Source organism: Anopheles arabiensis, chromosome X (genome assembly GCF_016920715.1).
Source record: "Anopheles arabiensis isolate DONGOLA chromosome X, AaraD3, whole genome shotgun sequence".
NCBI classification, from domain to species: domain Eukaryota; kingdom Metazoa; phylum Arthropoda; class Insecta; order Diptera; family Culicidae; genus Anopheles; species Anopheles arabiensis.
Window position 1 is genome coordinate 22,522,501 of NC_053519.1, and position 22,958 is coordinate 22,545,458.

General features: G+C 40.7%; 1 long non-coding RNA gene across 1 annotated transcript in view; it reads left to right on the forward strand.

Annotated features, from left to right (window-relative positions):
- The window catches only part of LOC120906735, a 24,202-nt gene extending 1,244 nt beyond the window's left edge, over nt 1–22,958 (forward strand). The window contains exon 3 of the long non-coding RNA XR_005740150.1: nt 22,650–22,958. This is a non-coding gene — a long non-coding RNA (uncharacterized LOC120906735). The remainder of the gene's footprint in view (nt 1–22,649) is intronic.

Genomic DNA, 22,958 nt, shown 5'->3' on the forward strand with positions numbered 1-22,958 from the left:
GCAACTAAAGTATCCCGCGTATAGTTTCGGTTACGTGGTTTCCATGTAAATGTGTCAAGTAGCCTAGTTTTATACATGAAAGTGTCTACGTTTTCTTTCGATTTTATTGTCGATTCAAGCAAATTTTTCTCGAAATCAAAAACCTAGTGGGAAATGGATTGAAAACGATATTTTGATAGTTTTGAAGCAAAATATTCCTGTTCTCTGCTATGGAAAACTAAGTTCTGTTTTGTGTTAAAATAAACTCAAGAAAATCATTCAAACGTCAGTATAATAAAATTTAATGGATCAAAAGTAAAAAAGGGGATAATACAGTGAAGTTAGATAAAACAGATTATTTCTTTTGATTTTCTAGGAAATTTCTCACATTAAATGCGTATTTTAAATGCATCTCCTAAAATTTGTTTGGCAATTTGAGGCACACTGCAATTTAGGATGCACGTCTCGATAATTTTTTCCTAGCTTTCGGTTTGCAAAATAATATGTTACCATACAAATTATAAATTTATCGCCTCAGACGATAGCAAAACTGTAGCACTTGATATAACAAAAATGGTACGACGCTACCAGCAAAATACATGCTTTCGCAACTAAATGCATTCAGGGATAGATTTTGACGACCAATTTAGTTTTTTGCATCCAACACAAGAAATATGTTATATTGTATGGAAGAGAAAGCAAATGATTACAGTGGAGCACCGTTTATCTGGGTACATTTTATTCGGCTGTTTTTCACCTTTTTCTAATATCTCCCTCAGAACGTAATGTAACCTTTGCATTGAACTGTCATTTCTCAATAACACGGATAAACGGAAAGCCGGATAACAGGTACCCGGATAAACGGAGCTCTACTGTAGTTGAAAATATGATCCCAATTGACATTTTCAAGCACGAAAAATCGGCAATTTGAGCAAATTCCCTTAAACTGGAGCCTTAAACTTCCTTTAAACTGCACCAGTTTAAGGCAATTAAGAAAAGTTCTTTAAAATCAACTGTTGTTCGTTACTTTCTTCTAGATTCGCTTGGAAATGATCTTTCCTATCGTTATAGTTGGCCAAGTTCCCATTTTATACTTAAATAATATCCGTTTTTTTATAAAATAACCTCACACAAAATTAGCTTTTTTCATCAAAAAACCTTATCTATGAATGAAAAATAACCTCGATGGCATCATCCATCGATAGAGGAACGTCTAATTTACGAACACACCAAATATTGGCGCTTTCAACACACTTGATAACACACAAATCCACAATTTAAAGCGTATCGAGTTCTAATCGAGCAGATATGGGAAAACAATTTCGAGCAAATGTCATTGAGATATCACTACAAGTACTTTTACGATAGTGTTGGTGAGAATATTTCCGACAAATTTAAACTTATAGAACTAGTACGTATGAATAAAATAACAACACCTCATTTACAGATAATCAATTCTGAAGATTAAATAGATTTGTTTTGAGGTAAATAATATCAATGCCATAGCGATTACTATTCTCTGTTATTTATTTTATTATTTTAAAACTATTGGAAATGGAAGTCAATAAAACATTCTCAAACTCGACTTTAGTTGAAAATTTGGCACGATTCGTTTTCAAAAGTTCTATTTCGTGTTATATGGCGTAACCAGATCAGAGGTCCGTTTTAAAATACGCCAAAAGCAAGGCAGACATCACGAAACGATTGGTTATAATATAACAATCGTTAAAAGTTACCCGGAAATGCTAAAATTTGCTCGAATTTGGCATCAAAAACGCATTGAGCTCATTTGTTAATTTTAAAGACTGGTCCTAGGCCATCGATAAACAAACGATCGTCAAATGTAGGTAACAACAGCAAACATTCCGGTTCTGCTAAAATATCGTTGTTGAGGTTTGTGTGTCCTTTTTGTTTTATAGGATAAGCGTTGTATCCATTGAATTGATTAAGTTCTCATGGCAATTTAAAAATATTTTTCTGGTATCGCAAAAGAAATGGTTTGAAATTAACAGCCGTTAAAATTAACCAGATTCGTTACAAATTGCTTGAGTTTGGCATCACGATCGCATTGAGTTCATTTGTGAATGTTGACGACGTATCCTATGCCGTCGTTAAATAAACGATTGTCAAGAGCGTATGCAATACGAATTAACAGCCGTTTCATATCGAGCAGTCGTTTCAGCATCTACACTACTATGAGAAATAGTGTATCATCTACACGACGTAGGGAACCGCTTGTAATGGATCGCAATAACCGATGTTGGAGTAGGTATAGAAATATAAAATACAACAAATAAAAATAAGAGATTTATAGCAATAACTTCGGATTAAATAAATCCGAAGTTTTCCTTTCAAACACCACTTTTCTACCTCCACAGCTTCTACAAGGTGAATTCCTGATTCCATGTTATTTGTAACGAAATGTCGGTTACAAGGCTAGAATGTAACTGCATTTTTCGCATGTTTAAATACTGTTTTGAGTTTTTTTTCCTTCTAACTGCTGTGAACAATTAGCTTTGTTGAATCAAAATAAAATACAACCGGCCATTATATTATTTTTTATTTAAATAGTTATAACCAATGAGTCGAAATCATCCCACTTGGTGTAGATTTTACCCCATGAAGGTGTATGATACCTGCATTTCAGTCTTGGTGCAACAAAAACATACATTTACATTTTTATTTAAATGTTCTCAAATCAAACCCAGGAACCAAACCACCCCTACTTCCCCTACATAACATTTCTAAAATGAATGGGTTTACATTTGCTCTCATGATAATTATCCACCTACATATGTATATTCTCTCAAATATATATTTACGCATACTAAATCCAGAGCATACAGATGCAGATAATAGTTGCCAAGACCATCATAAAGTATGTCTGAAAATGTTATTTTACAGTCGTTTTCCCTCCTGAGTAGAAAAAAAAAATCTGTCGCATTTTAATTATTTTTTTTTCCATAGAAGGTCTTTCTCTCTGCGCCATAAAAATGCAGATGACCATTCATATTTTAACCATTCTCGTTGTTTTTAACTATTAACCATTTTTCTACACCATTGCAAGCAAACAACATAATAACCCTCAATGAAATTACATATTATTTTATATTTTTTGTTTAATTCGCTATAATCTCATGATAATCGTTTTACAAAATATCAAATCGTACACTGACCAGCTAGTGGACGAATCAGAAAAGAAAATATGACCAGAACAAAAAAGAATGAGACAGCTCAAAATGTTCATTTGCGAGAGTCATAAAAAGAAAATCATGTTGATACTGTTGCGCTCACTCAATCTGTTGATCCAAGGAAAATATGGAAAGAACTCCTTCCTAAGTATCAGGACAGTTGGTGCATGAGGTGTTCAAATTTTGCTAGGAGGAAGGGTGTTTCAATTATGAGACGTAGGAGGTATACCGGAACGGTCACTCACTCAGATAGTCAGTAGACCTGAGAGATCGGAATGGAAAATGAGCGTCAGGTGTGAGTTTTCGACCTAAACAGATACGGGATAGGGAAGGGTGTGGGCGCTTGCGCACAGAAGCCCTCAAGTTGTTGCGCTGATGGAAAAAGAATGACTGAGAGCATTTTCCAAAACCCATTACGTCTCATTCTGTCACCGTTTCTTTCATGTTTTGACATCATTTTGTATCAATCCTGTTGCTTCATGGAGTATCGACGTCATACCTTAGAACATCGCGTTTAAACTAGTGTGGGAATTTGTAGGTGACCCTTTTTCGTGGCATTTCATTCACTTTTGGGTTTGTCGCCCACGTTCTAAAAATTTATTATCTATAAAATGCATTTTTTCTGATAATGATGCTTGTTTAGCGTAAATACTAATTTAACTTATTATTATTGTGTGTCAAATATTAAACTATCGCATCACAACCTATTCAGACTTTCGAGACACATCATTTCCACACAGCCGGCTAGTCAATTTTTGCTGCCAGTGGACGATCCAGTTGGGAGTCGAAACTGCCTGGCGTTGTAAAAGCCGAATAATATATTTATTCGATTTATAAATCACCGGACTGCTCCTGTTGTACCAAATATTAGGTAATATTAGGTAATATCCGAAGCACTTGAATCGAATATGAAGAGTCGAAAATTTGTTATCGGTTAATCCTGTCAAACATTGCGAGGGTTGCGAGCAATTTCATCTGCTCGAAATCTTATGGTATTTTAAATATTTTGTGTTTATTATTCATAAATAGTTTTTTTGCGGTGATCACTTTTTCAATTTTTGTGGATTTTTTCAAAATAAAATGTCAAAATTCAAGTGTTTAGTTTGCTACAAATCGTACCGTTATTCCTGATCTCGGGATGCTATTATTATAACTGCTAATATTATGGACGAAAAAACTTTCTAGGATCGCAAGCTTTTTAAAGCGAGGGCTCTAGGGCTGTGAACTTGTATGGCTTGCGAGTCCTCGCGCGCCTTCGCAAATCGCCGTCAAATGCACGGCGGGGTCTGTCGAGTGCCGATCTGATGGTACAGACTAGTGTTGGCCATTCCGGTCTGAACCCAGTAAAAAAGTTCCGTTCTTTATGTAGGCCGTTCCGTTCCGATCCTTTATACAAAATCGTTCCGTTCCGTTCATTCCGTTCTTTCCGTTCATTCCGTTCATGCCGTTCATTCCGTTCCGTTCATTTCGTTCTTTCCGTTCACTCCGTTCCGTTCCGATCTTTGCCGCTTCAATATTAGCCGGCATCGCGAATAAATGAACACATTTTAACAGTCGTTTAAAGTTCATTTTGGTTTAACCGAGTTCATTTGTTGTTCATTCCTGTTAAAATAAACGATCGAAAAACAGTTAACGACTGCTCGATATCGCATATAGGCAAACACGGGTAAAAAAATCGAGCAGTATAATTAAACGACTGTTAATTTGCATCGCATACGCTCTTGACAGTCGTTTGTTTAACGGCGGCATATGACCAGTCGTTAAAATTAACAAATGAACTCAATGCGATCGCGATGCCAAATTTTAGCTATTTTTAACGACTCTGGTTAATTTTGAACGGCTGTTAATTTTAAACCAATTCTTTCGCGATGCCAGCTATTACCTGGCATCGCGAAAGAATTGGTTTAAAATTAACAGTCGTTCAAAATTAACCAGAGTCGTTAAAATTTGGCATCGCGATCGCATTGAGTTCATTTGTTAATGCCGCCGTTAAACAAACGACTGTCAAGAGCGTATCCCGCTGCGCAAAGCGATCGAAAACTTCTCCAACTCAAACTGCAACCATATTTCATAGCCCATGGCTGTGAAATATTTCGCCTTTAAAATTGTTGCAAGTTTATAAATGAAATATTTCAGCGATAAAATTTTTGGATTGAAATATACCCGCACGACAAAATCGAGCAGTTTTGTAGCTCGGATTTTCGATCGCTTTTCGCCAAAAGCGATCGAAAAAGCGAGCAGAAATGTCAGGAAAAACGCTTGGATTCCTATCGAAGAAATATTTCAATACTAAAATTTCAACGCTGAAAATTTCGAAATATTTCATTTATAAATTTGCAATAATTTAGAATGCGAAATATTTCACAGCGATGGGCTCCCGCTGCGCAAATTCGAGCAGTTTTCTGCGTAGTTTTTTGCGTAGTTTTGCGTAAAAAAATACGCAAAAAAATACGCTAGACTTCAGCCAAAACTACGATAGCCGGCGTATTTCTTGCAGTTTTTAGGTGCGGAACGAGCGCCATCTGCTGAAGGAATGGATGAACTATTTCAGACGGCGGAGCAAAAAAAACGACCGAAAAATTCAAAAAATATTGGCGCCCATTCCTTCCTCCTCTTCCTCTCACTCCCTTTCCCCTCCCTGCCTTGCCATACTTGCGCTTCAGCCCGTGCCTTTCGCCGTCAGCTGATTGTGTGTATGCGTTGGTATATATGTACATTGCGGTTGTGTATTGTTATTGGTGAGTGTTAGCATTTATTTGTTGTGTGTGACCTTGACGATACGGGAGAAGCTGGTTCATTTTGGGATTAAAAGTGTTATCGGTGTATTGATGGTTTACAGGGTTTCCCACGATTTATTGGTCAGTTCCCATGATTTATTGGTGCGTTCCCACGATTTTTTGGTCGTATCCTATAGATTTTTGGTTCGTTCCCATATTTTATTGGTATTTTCCAATTGGATATCAATACAATTGGACCAACAAATTCTGGGAAACGACCAAAAAATCGTGGGAACGCACCAAAAAAATATGGGAACCCACCAAAAATTGATGGGAACCAACCAATAAATCGTGGGAAACCCTGTATTTTATTTCGTGCCGCTGCTGATGAGACCATACGATGCCCCTGCCAATTGAGGGTGAAGAAGCCTATTTAAAACAAGCGTACGAGAACGTCTAACACTAATCTAATATTTTTTTAATTTGAACAGGTTTGATGCTTCAACGACCTTCTAAGCATCATGTAGCACGGTGTATAGTGGCATTAAAAAATATTATTTTTTCAATGTGCCGGAATTTGTCTCGAGTTTTCTGGCCACGACACACACACACGGACACACACAAAGCGCGGGGAAAGTGATCGTCCACTCTATCATGCGGCGGTCCCCCTCCCCTCCCGGTGCTTTGAGTGAGGAACAAGCCTTTCTTGCGATAAGGTAGCCGTAATCGATCATGCGGAAGGGGGGGTGGGGGTTGATGGGGGGTGTGTGCTCGCCTGCGCGCTTTCGTGGGTGCGTGCTCGCGTGCGCGCGTACGTGCATTCGTGCATTCGTGCATGCGTGCATGCGTTCGTGCGTGCGCGTGTGTGTGTGTGCGTGCGGGAACTCCAAAACTGTTTGATTCTAATGCGTGCATTGTCACCGGCTGCGTCTACACACTCCATGCACTCTTAGAAAACGCACTGCACGCCGCCCGATCGATTACCGCTACCTACGACACAATACAACCATTTAATTGGCACCACCATCTTTGCGACCGGTTCTGCTGTTGGGGGTATTTAAAAGACAAACGATCGAAGCAAACGTGCGTGTGATATGTAGCACATTTCTTTCCAATTCAGCTAGCGAATGCAAGTGGAAACAACATTTTGAATTGAATCCATACAAAAGAGGATTCTGGATTTGTTTATTACGGTGCGCGTATGGTGCTGCACCTGTCCGTCCAGAATCTGGTGGCTTGTTGGTTTCGAGTCGGTATCATGACTCCGTGCGACCGGCACTGCCTTGGAATGGGTTCGGATCGGTAGGTTCATGTTTTGGTCGATTGCATTCCGTGCATTTGTCGCGTCACAGCGGTAACACGGCAGCAACAAAGATAATCCAATCTCTTCTCCGGGTGTGGGCTGTTACGCTATGTTATTCCTCTTCTTCTTATTATTATTATTGGCGTAATGGCCTACGCGATCATGCCGGCCTTTTCAGGACTTGAGTACCACGTAGCCGGATAGTCACCCCTTGCTACGGCGGACGGTTCATACGCGGTTAGAACCCACGACGGGCATGCTGTTAAGATGTGCGGAATGATGGCGGTGCCGCGGGCCCGCTCTTATCCAGCGGGCAACTTGCATACTGCCACACTGTCTCCTGCTCGATGCATACGCTGCAGGCAGGGGGAAGGATGCAGCTCCACAATAAAAAAAAACACCGTCATGAACACCTTCCTTTCTTTGACCGATGGATCATAACATTCCGGAAGAAAACACATTCGGCGACAGTTGTGCACGCACACTCACACCCATGCGCATACGACTCAGCATATCTGTGCAATCTACAACATATAAAAGGAAAATCATAGTGTCACATAAACTTAAGCTTTATGTAATTTGGTTTAAGCTTTCCTATGCACGGCCATGGCCACCTGTCTTGCGTGCGCTACTTGGAATTAGGGTTCTGCGCGTTGCACAGCAAACCCTCCAACGTGAACTAGCGATTCCTTAGTCATTTGTACATTGCAGCGATTGAACTCATTGCGCTTTTTTGGTTTGATTTGTGAAAATGCAACTTCATCGCCGCAATGTTTGTTAACGGTTTTTTTGAGCGCCACAACAGCTCGCGAGCATTGACCATACGCGTGAAAGAGATAGCGCTATGGAGGGAAAAAGCACCGACGACGACTGACAGCGATTGGCCGTCTGACGCACCAACACATCCAAACCTTCGACAGCGCGCTCAGGCGAGGGATATGAGGCGGTGCCAGGGACGGGTAGCTCGAAACGCTGCTCGACAAATTTGCCGTAGGAGGGAAAAGGAAAGCATGAGAAAATGCGCGAAAGGGAATGATTTCTTCCGTCGCTTTGCACAGGGGGCTGTGAAATATGTTTGCAGTTTGAGTATGAGAAGTTTTCGATCGCTTTGCGCAGCGGGCCAGCACGCGTCCGTATTTTCGCAAAAATGATAATGGCCAAAAAATAGTTCACACTCACGTTCTCTTTCTCCCCTCCTTCCGCCTTTTCCCATCTTTTCACCTCGTTTTATCATTATTGGTTCTTGCTCTCTAGCTACATTGAGCGAGAGGTTGAGAAGTTTTCGATCGCTTTGCGCAGCGGGTATCTTCGATCGGAATCCAAGCGTTCTCCTTGACATTTCTGCTCGCTTTTTCGATCGCTTTTGGCGGAAAGCGATCGAAAATCCGAGCTACAAAACTGCTCGATTTTGTCGTGCGGGATGCGATGCAAATTAACAGTCGTTTAATTATACTGCTCGATTTTTTTACCCGTGTTTGCCTATATGCGATATCGAGCAGTCGTTAACTGTTTTACGATCGTTTATTTTAACAGGAATGAACAACAAATGAACTCGGTTAAACCAAAATGAACTTTAAACGACTGTTAAAATGTGTTCATTTATTCGCGATGCCGGCTATTGTTAGCAAGGTGCTAACGTTCGTGCGTTCCGTTCTTTGAAAAAACCGACTTTGTCCGGCTGTTGCTTGCTGCATGCAAGATAACTGTTCACTCTTTCTCGCACACAGTATGTGTTGCCTGTTGCCAGTATGTGTTGCCTGTGCTCACAGGAATATTCATCACACTTCGTCGCGTATCGTTTATAAAAATCGTGATAAGCGAAACCACAAATGGTGTTGCATTTGGTATTATGGTGCAATTTGTAACATCTATTATAGTTTTTGTTATAATTTAGCTTGTTTTAACTAGACAAATAACTATTATAAAATTAAAATCTGTACTAATATGGCGGAACGGGTTGGAAAAGATCTATTATAATAAGCGAGTATGAACAACGAAAAAAAAATGTATTTATTTTTTTTGCAACGCTATCCACTTGATCTTGGCACTCGGCGTGATTCCAACATTTGGCCATTCGATTCGAAGCATTCTATTTCATTCGACAACCGTTTGAGTGCCGTGATCTTGTAAACGATTTGTGGGAAAAAAAAACAATTTGTTTTAAATAGTAAGTGAAATTCAAATAAGTAGTCAATCTCGTGATACAATCGTCAACTCGTACCACTCAATAACATCGACATGGGTAAAAGCCTCGAATGGACCGTACCCCCCTACGCCGGGATGATTATCTGCTATGGGCATTTAATAAGTTACTGATAGCCAAGCCTATTAGTGGTACAGAAATGCTAGATACAGGGTTTCACACTTTATCTCAAGCCCGCGGGACCCCTTCCCGAATCTGTCTTAGCCAAAGCCAAGATTGCGGTATGATGCTTGAAAACGTTGATGATACCTGAATTCATCGGATGCAATGCTGAATCTGCGGCACATTTCTCGAAACACACTGGTCCGCGCTGAGGACATGCGGTCGAATATTTGTTTACACGGATAACCTTTGTGTACATCAGTGTACTGAAAACAGTGAATTATTTTTTCGTGTTTTTACCAGAAAAGATTATTTAAACAGTTCAAACTACTTTCTTAACACTTTTAAATATTTTAATTAAACAAATATACGTTCACTCATTTTATTAAATTGTCTTTTTTTGGTAAAAAAACGAAAAGGATAATTGAGTGTTTCTAATAGACTGATGTACACAAAGGTTATCCGTGTAAAAAAAAATCGACCGCATGTCCTCGGCGCGGACCAGTGTGTTTCGAGAAATGTGCCGCAGATTCAGCATTGCATCCGATGAATTCAGGTATCATCAACGTTTTCAGGTATCATCAACGATTTCAAGCATCATACCGCTATCTTGGCTTTGGCTAAGACAGATTCGGGAAGGGGTCCCGCGGTCTTGAGATAAAGTGTGCAACCCTGTAATAAATGCATGCTTTATAATAGCACAGCTGGTACAGCTGGTAGCTTACTGGGCATAGGTTGAACCCATCTAGATTTGGTGTCAGATATGATTTCAGATTGAAGAAACGCCTTTTCATATCCTGTAACAAGTAGCAAAATCCCCCCCCCCCTCCGGATGACAGTTTGGCTTCTAAGCTCTGGGTCGGTTCTTCTGCATCCCAGGTTCACGTTCCGTTCTTTTTGAAAAATGAACTAATTCCGTTCCGTTCCTTTTTTTCAACGAAATTCCCAAAACTAGTACAGACGTCAACTATCCAGACTAACTATCCTGCTATGATAATAAATAAGGCACTAATAACAGCCTAGCCCATTAGTAGTACAGGCAGGCCTTGACCGACAACGGTTGTTCTGCCTAAGAAGAAGAAGAAAATAGCTGTCAAGTCGATGGAGATTTCGTCTTGTTTTTTTTTTTTTGTTTTTGTTCACCGTGTTTGACACATAACCGATGCAGTGAGTAGATGGAGTAAATGTAAACAATCTAAATCAGCTCTTCTTCAAAATCAATTCGTCCCATATTTTTGTTGGATACCAGCTAAACATGAAAGATGAGATTGATGGTAAACTGATGTCCTTAACCTCTTAACCTCAACCTCAATAACAAACATAGACAACGGTTTAATTTATTTATATGGTTAAATTTGTGTGTTTTGACAGCTTGAGCAGTTTTTTTTTTATTAATTGCTCGGCCACGTTGGGTTACAGCAATAGTGCTTACTGACTATAGTATACAATTATTCACGAAGGAGTAGGAAGGAGTTTATGGTACGGAAAAGGAGCGAATACGGGATCGGTAGACAGGATAGGAGAGGACAGCAGGAAGGGAAGGCGGAAGTGATTACATTAGTAAATGCTGCTACAGCTTGATTTATGTCACAGTCAGCATCAGTAAAGGACCAATCGGTACAGGTCGACGGTAAGGACGACGAGTGGAACAGGTGAAGCTATGACGGGGGAGCAGCGCTCCAAGAAAGCATAGTGTTCGTGATCGGCCCTACGTTGTGAATATTTTATGTTAAAGTGCAGTGAAAAATGCTTAGGGTTTAAAGGTGACCGTTTGGCGTACGCGTCAGTATATTACGAATCCTTTTAAGACAATGGTTGACAATTTTGTTCTTAGCCTAACGGACCTAACACTAATACATAGACAATTCAAACGAACGCTAACGCTTCACCCAGTGAAAATACGCACACAATATGCTGGATGAACGTAGCCCTAGCTGTCAAAACGCAACAATAACAAAAAACGTAAACACATAGCATTGGCAGCATTGACCTTCTGTCCAATTGACTTCCGCGTATATTTTTTATGCCAGATAATTGCAGCAAACCGTTTACCGACATTCCATCAAGCAGAGAAACATTTTCACGAGATACACCAGTAGGAATGAAGTGATTAACCCACGATGCAAACGGTTGCCAGGAGAGTGATGGTGAATTAAAATCACCAAGTAACATCATAAGATCATTTGATTTAAGTTTGCCAGCAACGAAACTAACACTCTCATGCAAATCGTCAAGGACTACTTCGGAAGAACGCAGATCGGGTGGAATGTAAACGGCGCCGATATAGATTGCAAGGTTTTGAAGCTTAACAATTGTCCAAACAGACTCCAGCGTGTCGAACGGCAGTGATAAAGTTGACGTGTTCAGCACGGAAGAGCAGGCAATGAGTACACCACCACCACGGCAACGGTTACTGCTGAGAGAATTTCGGTCGCAGCGATAGATGACATACGCATCCTCCGAGATAAGAGAGGACGGAATTGAGCCATCGAGCCATGTTTCAGTTAACACCAACACATCCATATCAAGCTTAGATGGAGAGAGGCGTAACTCGTCTAGTTTTGTGCGCAATCCTCTTACGTTTTGATAGTAGATGTTTAGTCGACCGATCGAAGGAATGAGAGAGCGAGATGCGCCGGGAGTGCTCTCGCTGCAAGTTATTAACGGCGAACGGATTATGTGTATTAGATGCAGGGTTAGCTTCCATCAATTCGGGTAAAGTCGGTAGTTCATGAGAATCTTCAGCCGGTTTACGCTTGCTGAAAGTACTGCGTATAAGGCAAGCTCATAGGGCCATGATCTGGCGAAATAGTGAAATCAGCGTTTCGCAGTTGTGTCGTGTGGTTGATAGAAGGTGGCGATGAAGGATGATCCGATTCACGAGTAATAGGCGCAGAAGGTGCAAGGGATGCTGCAGTAGTGGGTCGCCAAACATTGACGGAGCGGGGATTAAGGTCGATGAACTCCTTAAAAGAGATCCCGCGAGGCCAGGTTGAAGCAGCCAAAGCAATAGCCCGGTGCGAATCCGGTACACCAATTTTAAAAGATACGTAGGAGAGCGTAGAAAGATCCCGGTCGCGCCGTACAAGGCTATATACCAAGATGTCGTCTGTCCCTATGTTAGAACAGGCCATTTCACGGATCGCTTCAATCGGAGTATCAGGAGCAATACGGGAGATAAAGACCCAAGTACGGCGTGGGCGTTCAGGAACGGTCGTAATATTATTGCAGGACAACCCTGTACCCGATGAAAGCATAGCGCGTGTAACGGTATTGGTAGGCGATGGGTCGGGAGAGCGATCCAACAATCGACGTTTAGAAGGATTCTCACCAACAACTTGATGGGTGAGCTTAGAGGCCGCAACTGGAATCGTGGTCGTTGAGTGCGTAGCAGGAACCGCGGAATGGTGAGCACTCGATATAGTAGTATGCGTGGCAAGATGAGAGTTGAGCTTGTTCATTAGTGAGTTAAACGAAGTGAGAAACTCACGGTGCATGAGATCAAGCCCCTTGATGCCATGCTTAACTTCATCAAGCGTTGTGAGTAGTGGAGCCTGTGAGTAGTTGCGTTCTATTGAGTGAGAAGCAGTAAGTGAGTCGATGAAATCTTTCACGGAACGAATTGACGATGCTGATTCCTGTTTCATCAAAGCTATCTCGTTTCTAAAACAATCCAGTGAAGAGGAAAGTTCAAGTCGCAAGCCAGCTGAGGCCGCCTGCACAGAACGTGAGGAATCGCGGAAATTGCACTGCAACGATTCCAACAGATAGGCAGCGTCACGAGAAAGGCCGTGCGAGAAGCGTAAAGTGTCAACGGCCCGCAAACGCTGAGCACAATCCGCGCAAGCCCAGAATAAATTTTGTGACTTTTTAAAATCACGCAGGAGCGGGGTTGAAAGTCCAATGCACTTATCGTGGTAATAGTGTTCACAAATACCGAAGCACGGAATTGGATCGTTGCTAATAGCACCTTCACATTTCTTACAGATCACAGACGCCATCGCAAAGTTCGACTGAACAGTGAGTGGTCACAACAACCGCAGGCGGATTGCAATGTTTATATGTTGAACCGTACAATTCACAGGTGCCGCACAAATTTTGTGATACGTGAACGCGCGAGTGCAAATGAACCGAATTAAAACAATTCAAGCCTTAATCAACAAGAAAATCGCGGTAAAAAATCAACTTGGAAATAGGAGAGTGAGAGAGCACAACCAGCCGCTTTGAGTGACAAGTGACAAGTGGAAAAATAAAGCTAATGCAGCTTCTTGTTCCAGCCTTAATGTACCAATTTTTGCTTCATGGAATCCAGTCTGCAAACGGTAACTTGAACGGGAACGTCACTTGTAACATCAAAACGGTAGAAAAAAGAATGCTATATATCAGGCCTATCTGCCATCTGTGTTATAGAGCTATCTGGCATTGATTTCGATTATCAAACCCCGTTATACACTTACCGCAAAAATAATAAGAGAAATCTGTTGTCGGCTGTCGCGTAGAATAGAAATGCCAAGAACTAGAATGTATGTTACTAACAAATTCTCAATAACATAATGTAGCTCTGCATTAGGTTTCGCGAGCATTAAATTATAAGTTTTGCCAAATCATGCTGCAAAAAATAATGTAAAAGAATCCCACGAATATATGATCGTTAAACACTGGTAAATGGCAATAGTAATAGTGTTGCGACAAACGCATCGGTGGCTATCGTAACTAGAACAGCTAGACTACGACAGGAGGCGCTAATAGTAAAATGTAAACAGTTCTCGGAAGGATTGTGGCGATTTAACGTTCGTGTAGCTGGATAACCCGTGGTGATCGTGGTGCCGTCATCCGAAAGCTGTTGACCTCATTCGTACGTTAAAGCCGCTAGAGAACAGTGAATTTTTAAACGCTCGTAAATTACAAAATAAACAGTATTCAAAAAAACTAGCTAACGCGAGTTTTGTGCGAATCATTTCGATAAAGTTGACTGCTACTTGAACTAATAAATAGTAGCTGTCCAAGCGAAATTTTTCGGGGATAATGAACATAAACTCATGCCATCTCTTTCAATTCATCAGCTCTACTCTCTCACACGCATCGATGAACTTTTAGACATCTCTTTGTTCATTGTGCTATATTTGAAGGATTTTAAACTGATAGATAACGAACATGAACTACCCAAGCGCCGCAGATTAAGCTTAAAAGACTGTAGAATTGAATATCCATTGAAAAACAAATGAATGCTCCACAGCTTCATTGGTTTGATCAATAGATGGCGTATTACCAACTCATCATTATATTGCTATCCTTTTCTTGCAATGTGTTTCGACATGTTTCATCTTATCATGACCTACATAGCCTTATAACTTTCTGAGCAAAAATCTATATAAATGGTCGTGTGGTCAGATACGTGGGTATCAACACCACCGACCATTACTCAAATCTCACTTGCTTTAGTGCTGGTAGTTTTCGTTGGAGTTTAGTATTTAAACAATCGTATCGCCGTTCTAGTTCTAGCGATGCATAACTTCAATGCAAAACCATACAATAGTACAGAAGAAATGAGAGAGCTCTCCTCCAAGCGATGAACCTCAACTAGCTTTCTACGCTCTCCTACGTATCTTTTAAAATTGGTGTACCGGATTCGCACCGGGCTATTGCTTTGGCTGCTTCAACCTGGCCTCGCGGGATCTCTTTTAAGGAGTTCATCGACCTTAATCCCCGCTCCGTCAATGTTTGGCGACCCACTACTGCAGCATCCAATGCACCTTCTGCGCCTACTACTCGTGAATCGGATCATCATTCATCGCCACCTTCTATCAACCGCACGACACAACTGCGAAACGCTGATTTCACTATTTCGCCCGATCACGGTCCTATGAGCTTGCTTTATACGCAGTACTTTCAGCAAGAGTAAACCGGCTGATCCGGCTGAAGATTTTCATGAACTACCGACTTTACCCGAATTGATGGAAGCTAACCCTGCATCTAATACACACAATCCGTCCGACTCTCTTCCACCGTTAATAACTTGCAGCGAGAGCACTCCCGGCGCATCTCGCTCTCTCATTCCTTCGATCGATCGACTAAACATCTACTATCAAAACGTAAGAGGATTGCGCACAAAACTAGACGAGTTACGCCTCTCTCCATCTAAGCTTGATATGGATGTGTTGGTGTTAACTGAAACATGGCTCGATGGCTCAATTCCGTCCTCTCTTATCTCGGAGGATGCGTATGTCATCTATCGCTGCGACCGAAATTCTCTCAGCAGTAACCGTTGCCGTGGTGGTGGTGTACTCATTGCCTGCTCTTCCGTGCTGAACACGTCAACTTTATCACTGCCGTTCGACTCACTGGAGTCTGTTTGGACAATTGTTAAGCTTCAAAACCTTGCAATCTATATCGGCGCCGTTTACATCCCACCCGATCTGCGTTCTTCCGAAGTAGTCCTTGACGATTTACATGAGAGTGTTAGTTTCGTTGCTGGCAAACTTAAACCAAATGATCTTATGGTGTTACTTGGTGATTTTAATTCACCATCACTCTCCTGGCAACCGTCGGCATCGTGCGTTAATCACTTCATTCCTACTGGTGTATCTCGTGAAAATGTTTCTCTGCTTGATGGAATGTCGGTAAACGGTTTGCTGCAATTATCCGGCATAAAAAATATACGCCGAATACAATTAGATCTTCTATTTGCCAATGCTGCCTTCTTGGAGTGCTGTTCCCCCGTCATAGCTTCACCTGTTCCACTCGTCGCGCTAGACAATCATCATCCTGCTCTTGAGACAAGTGTGCTCCTTACGCACTCTCGCCCTGCATCCTCCCAACGAATACCTACGGCTCGTATGTTCAATTTTAGGAAATTGGACTACCAAAAGCTTCATCGTATATTAGCCGATACCGATTGGTCCTTTATCGATGCTGACTGTGACATAAATCAAGCTGTAGCAGCGTTTACTAATGTAATCACTTCCGCCTTCCCTTCCTGCTGTCCTCTCCTTAAACCCGCTCCTAATCCTAAGTGGTCGAACAGAGCTTTACGTCTATTAAAATCGGACAAAAACCGCGCTCATCGCGCCTACCGTTTAAATAATACTTTACACAATCTTTGTGTATATAAATATGCGGCTAAGGCTTATCGTCTTCTTAATCGCCATCTGTATCGTCGCTACGTTAGGCGTCTTCAAATGCGCTTCACTATTGATCCTGGGTCATTCTTTCGTTTTGCGAACTCTCGGCGAGACTCTGCTAGCCTTCCATCCACCCTGTCTCTTGATCTGTCCTCTGCTACGTCCAATCCTGATATATGTAACCTGTTTGCCAAACATTTCTCTAGTGTATTTGTCGATCCTAGTACTTTTAAGGTTCCTTTGGACGTAGGCTTGTCTTACACGCCCTCTGATGTGATATCATGTTATTCAGTCGTTGTAAGTGAAAGCCTAGTAAAATCCGCTTTATCCAAACTTAAAACTTCGTTTTCACCAGGCCCCGATGGCATCCCTGCCTGTGTTTTGAAAAAATGTGGCAATACCCTCACTCCTATTCTCACTCGTCTTTTTTCTCGCTCGCTTAGTGTAGGGATTTTTCCTAGTCAATGGAAACTAGCTTGGCTTGTTCCCATTTATAAGAAAGGTGACCGCACACTAGCATCAAACTACAGAGGCATTTCTATTATTAGTGCGTGTTCTAAAATCCTCGAGTCAATTGTCCATTTATCTGTAATGCCTTGTGTAAAAAAATATATTTCTACGGAACAACACGGCTTTATGCCCAATCGCTCAGTGTCCACCAACCTAATGTGTTTTTTGTCTTCTCTATATCACTACCTGTCTAGTGGTAAGCAAGTAGACACTATCTATACCGATTTCAAAGCGGCATTTGACAGTATACCTCTATCACTACTTGTTGCTAAGCTTCGAAAAATAGGTTTCGGTGGCTCTATATTGCCGTGGTTCAACTCCTATCTTGAGAATCGTTCATATGCAGTTAAAATCTGTGGCTCTTTCTCTGAATGTTTTCTTAGTTCTTCGGGTGTCCCTCAAGGTAGTGTCCTTAGTCCCTTATTGTTCATTCTCTTCCTCAATGACTGTACTTCGATCCTTCCTCCTAACGGCTTCTTGCTATATGCGGATGACGTTAAAATTTTTCTTCCTGTATCTTCTACAGCTGATTGTCTAGTCGTTCAATCCTGGCTCTGTAAATTCTCTACTTGGTGTGCTTCTAACGGTTTAGTCCTGTGTCCTGAAAAATGTTCTGTCTTGTCTTTCTTCCGATCCTCTACAAGTATAACTCATGTTTATAGTGTCTGTGATGCCCATATTCCCCGTGCGTCCTTGTCTAAGGATCTTGGCGTCTTCTTTGACCCGAGTCTTTCTTTCAAGGAGCACACGGACTATGTCATCAACAAGGACAACAAAAGTCTTGGTTATATTTGTCGCATGTCCACTGTAATTCGTGATCCTTTTTGTCTTAAGTCCCTTTATTGTTGTTGGGTTCGTTCCGTACTAGAATATGCCTGTGTCATCTGGTCTCCTGTCCAACTATCTCTGCTCCAAAGGATTGAGAGGATCCAGAGACGTTTTACAAGGATCGTATTTCGTAGGTCGCTGGATCATCACTCTATTCCGCTTCCTTCGTATGACGATAGATGCACTCTATTAGGCCTTGCCAAGTTGGAGCACCGCCTCTCGGTCGCTCAGGCTTCTTTCGTCGCTGGCATATTGCTCAATACGATTGATACTCCTTCACTTCTGTCGCGCTTACATTTGTATGCACCTTGTCGCACCTTACGTTATCGTTTTCGTCTCCAGTTACCTATATGTCGTACACGTTTTGCTCGCAATGAGCCTTTTGTAAGAGCTATGTCGTCTTTTAATAGTACTTCTGATCTGTTCGATTTCAACATATCCTATCCTGTCTTCCGATCCCGTCTTCGCTCCTTTTCCGTACCATAAACTCCTTCCAACTCCTTCGTGAATAATTGTATACTATAGTCAGTAAGCACTATTGCTGTAACAAAACGTGGCCGAGCAAGTAATAAAATAAAAATAATAATAATAATAACTGGTTGAGAGAGCTTGAGTCGTTTAGAAGCCGTTTAGTTGTCGTTTAGTGGATTTGTGGCATTTGGGATCCTTCTTTTTATGGACATAATTATCATCGTGTTCTAACAATCTGTTGATTACTTGCTGTAAGCACTTGTACCCATTGCGCAATAGAAGTTTCATTTGCTGTAGTAGATTTTCGATCTTATAGGATGATAACGTATATAGTGGACCAACATGTTTCACTTCTTTGTAAACGTGTAGTAGATTGTGAATATTACTTGAAACGAATAGAGGTCCGTAAATATCTGCATACTTTTTTACAAACAGTTGAAGCAAATTATTAGCAAGTGGCCAATGTTCTTTGTAGACATCTGATGAAAACAATGTTATAGCGCAAAAATATAACATAAAGTGTTTATGCTGCTCAGAACTCATCACGCTCTTGAAACATACAACACTTGCATAAAATGAAAACGATGAAAATTCTGATCCTTTCCAATGACGCAAATCCTGAAATGAGCGGAATTTTCGATGAATCTCTGCTGACAATTACGCCAAAGTCAATTAAATACTGATCACTAACAATTATTTGAAGGATGATATCAAAGTTATCTAATAACAGTAATGGCGAATCAATTGTATGATGATCGCCGTACATTTGTTTCCGAAAGGCTTCATCCGTTCGTTCTGATGCGTTGCAATCGAGAAATGTAACCCTTCCTTGCAGTTTGATCCCTTCGGTGGTGCATTTTAAACAGCCTGCGAACGAATTAAATTTGGCAAGTCCTGTAAATTATAAATTTTTTAATTAATATTTAAAGATAAATGTTTTAAACAGTATTTTGTTTTTTTTTACCTTTGATGAAGGCTCGAGCTGGTGAATCGGCAATTATAGCACGTATTTTAAAGTTCACCCTCCTACCCTCGAGTTCTACTAAATTTTTCATTAAAAGATTGAATGCTTCGACAAACGGTTTAAGAAAATGCTCAATACTAGCGGGTTTTGTAGTTCCACAATAAATTGAAACAACCATAACTGGAATTTTTGGTTTGTCATGGACGTTAATTAATATAGGCCAGAACTGTAGGTTATTACTTTTTAATAAGGGTAAACCATCTATATCGCACCGAACCCAGAGAAGTGTGTAACAGGCTACCGGTCGAGCAGGGCTCCCGGTAGGGCTCACGGTGCAGCTCGTGCGCGCGGCCCTATACTGCATTGTATTGTGTTTTGTATCATTTAATTTATTACGCAAATGTTAAAAATAGTTCAAACATGAAAGCTATCTTTAGAATGCATGAGACGTTTACCGTCTGCTAAACGAAGCCTGTTTAGATTCCTCCTAGGTTAAGAGACTTATGCCGTGTAGAACCCGTTTGGTGGTTGTTTAGATGATTTGTAGCACTTGGGTGGTTGTATCCATTTGTTATTCGGGTAACCTACGATAACATTTACGCGGATACGCGGATTCGGAGATACGCGGTTTTCTAAATTTTACAGATTACATGTCAAATCGGTACAATTTGCTTCAAGTTCGGTAAAAACTGTATTTTTGCTAACAAATTGAAACCGCTTATTAGCCAGAAATGGGGCCCTTTCCGTTGTAAGTTCGTAGTCTGAAATTTCAACCTGTCAACTGTTTGCATTGTATAGCAGTTTTCGAGCAGCTATCTAAGTGAGTATAATATGAAGGTGGGCTTATCCCAAGGTGTAAGAATTTAGAAGGCTGATTTCTATCGCTTCTGCTTCTGAATGAAGATTTTAAGAGTGTTTTGAGTATTCATCAAGCCTCCAGAAAGCTTGTTTGAATAAAAAATTTCACCCATCCTGTCAAAAAGTGATACAGTAGAGCGTCGATTATCCGGGCAGCTCGGGACCGGACGGTTGCCGGTTAATCGATTTGCACGGATAATGGTCCAAGAAATGTCAAACGCATATAAAACATATGAAATTCACTAGTTTTATTATTAATTCACCTAGAATCAATCGATTAATCGTTAGTAGAATATTATTTTAATCAAAAACTATAGGTTTAACAACCGTTCATGAACAAAAATTTATTTATAAAATACCCCTAGACACTACAGAGCTGCACAAGAAACTGGGTACCCAATTGACTATCGCTGCAAATTTTCGCCGCACGTATGAACAGCTGTTAGATTTATGCGCACGGTTAAGCCGCCCGCCGGTTAATCCGTCACCGTAAAATCGACGTTCTACTGTATTCCTATATGGTTATAAAAACATACTATGAGACCACCTGGACTACATACACTTTGATTGAATGGGATGGCACCTTGGGATGAATGTAAACACCACCTTGTTGTGCCATTTTTCGAGCAGGTACTCGAATCTAATTCTAGCTTTGAGGCTAGAATAATCTAGACCAGGGGTCTCCAAACTACGGCCCGAGGGCCGCATGCGGCCCTCGAGAGCTTATAATGCGGCCCACGATGACTTTGCCAGAGTTAATATAAATATTACGTTATTATGAATTTTTAAAATTAAAATGTATTTTTTACTTTTCTTAGACAAAAATCAAGCTTTAGTAACACGAAACTGTACATATATCATTGGTATTTTATTATGAAAACGAGATTTAAACGTTCACTCATCAGTTAAAGGTAGCGTCAAATGGCCCTCAACATAGTTATGTTTGAAGCAATGCGGCCCGCGAGCTGAAAAGTTTGGGGGCCCTTGATCTAGACTGAAAATTGCAGGCTAGTTTGTGTGCAGTTTGTATGCAGTGTTTACATGATTTCAGCCTCCAACTATCAAACTCCATACAAAAAGCTGCTGTAACTCCAACACCCCAACCGGCCTTGCCGCTTGTTTTGAGAGGATGCTTATGTCTTTTTCTTTTCTTTCAAATGTTTTATTACAATTGTGTACAGTTAAATTTTATCACATGTTGTGTAACATTATTTTGAAATGAACACTGAAATCATCCCTTTTAAAATGATACCAACCACTACAGGCAACGAAATATAATTGGCTGAAAGTTAACACACTCATTCATACTCTTGTCATAGTAGCTGCCCAAATAGCCAGAATTGCTTAAGCAGCTAATTTTGGCACGCTAAAGATCGCTGCTCTAATTCGCCTTTTGCAGTGGATAAACAGCATCAAAGTTCTATGTGGGTCTTTCAAACAGCGCCTAAGCAGCTTCCTTATGCCACGATGCCAGGGATTAATTTTCTTTGTGTTTTATTTTCAAGCAAGCGTCATAGATGAAATAAACAACAAGATTTGTTTCGTTTAAACACATATGTATATTTTTAAATCCTTTGTATTGATGAATTACACAAAATTTTACACAATTTACTGTACAATCATAATCACTTCACTCAATATTCATTCTTCAATTAACGAATCTAACTTGTGCAGCAGCAATGATATTATTGCCGGCGTCCGTCTTTGACACTTTGACAAGAGCTACCTTGTATCGATGTCATGCATTAAAAAGCTATTAAGTTCCACCAAGTTCAGTACCCTTTCTTAACAAGCCTTCAAGTTCCATCATGAACCCTACACATAGTGCTAATCAGCCGCAAAGTTTCAAAGAGTACCCCCAAATAGCCAGCTTGAACTCCATTGCTGATTTGGGGCTGTTTAGCGAAAAATCGGTCCGATGTCGTACTTTGTGGCTGATTAAGAGATCAAACGGTACTTGGTGGAACCATAAAGCTTTTTAGCAAGCACACGGTACTCTTTGGAACTTTGCGGCTGATTAGTATTATCTGCAGGGTTGACGATCGAACTTTAAGGCTTTTTAAGAACGCGTACCGAACTTGGTGGAACTTCATAGCTATTTAAGACTGAAAGACGGTACTCTATGGAACTTTGCTGGCAAACTGACCAAAATATTATCATCTGTCAAATGACGGCGTCGTAAATCGTAAGTGAAAAATTATTAACGGAATACACAAACAAACATGTTTTCGCGAGTTTTAAAAAGATCTGGAAAAATATATCGAAAACGCGACAGTATAAAGCGGTCATTATTTAATGTGAACAACTCCGTTGGGAGTGAAATATTTGGTACTTCAGGTTTGTCGCGTTAGAACAGAATATAGATACATATTCTAAAAGCATATTTTTTTCTTTTTTGTTAGGGATAATTACTGCTGCAGATGTTCAATCTTCTGATAGTTCAGATTCTGAAGATGAATACGGGGCTGTAACAACGGATTCTAATGAGTTTGACACTATGGACTTTGAAGAAGGAATGCAATTTTGGGCTTTATACACCAACCAAACACATCAATCCATAAACATGATGTTAAAGTTATTAAAATTAAATATCGACTCAGTAAACCTTCCAGACTACCGGTCTCGTAGTACAGTCGTCAACTCGTACGACTTAACAACATGCCCGCCATGGGTTCAATCCCCTAATAGACCGTACCGCCATACGTAGGACT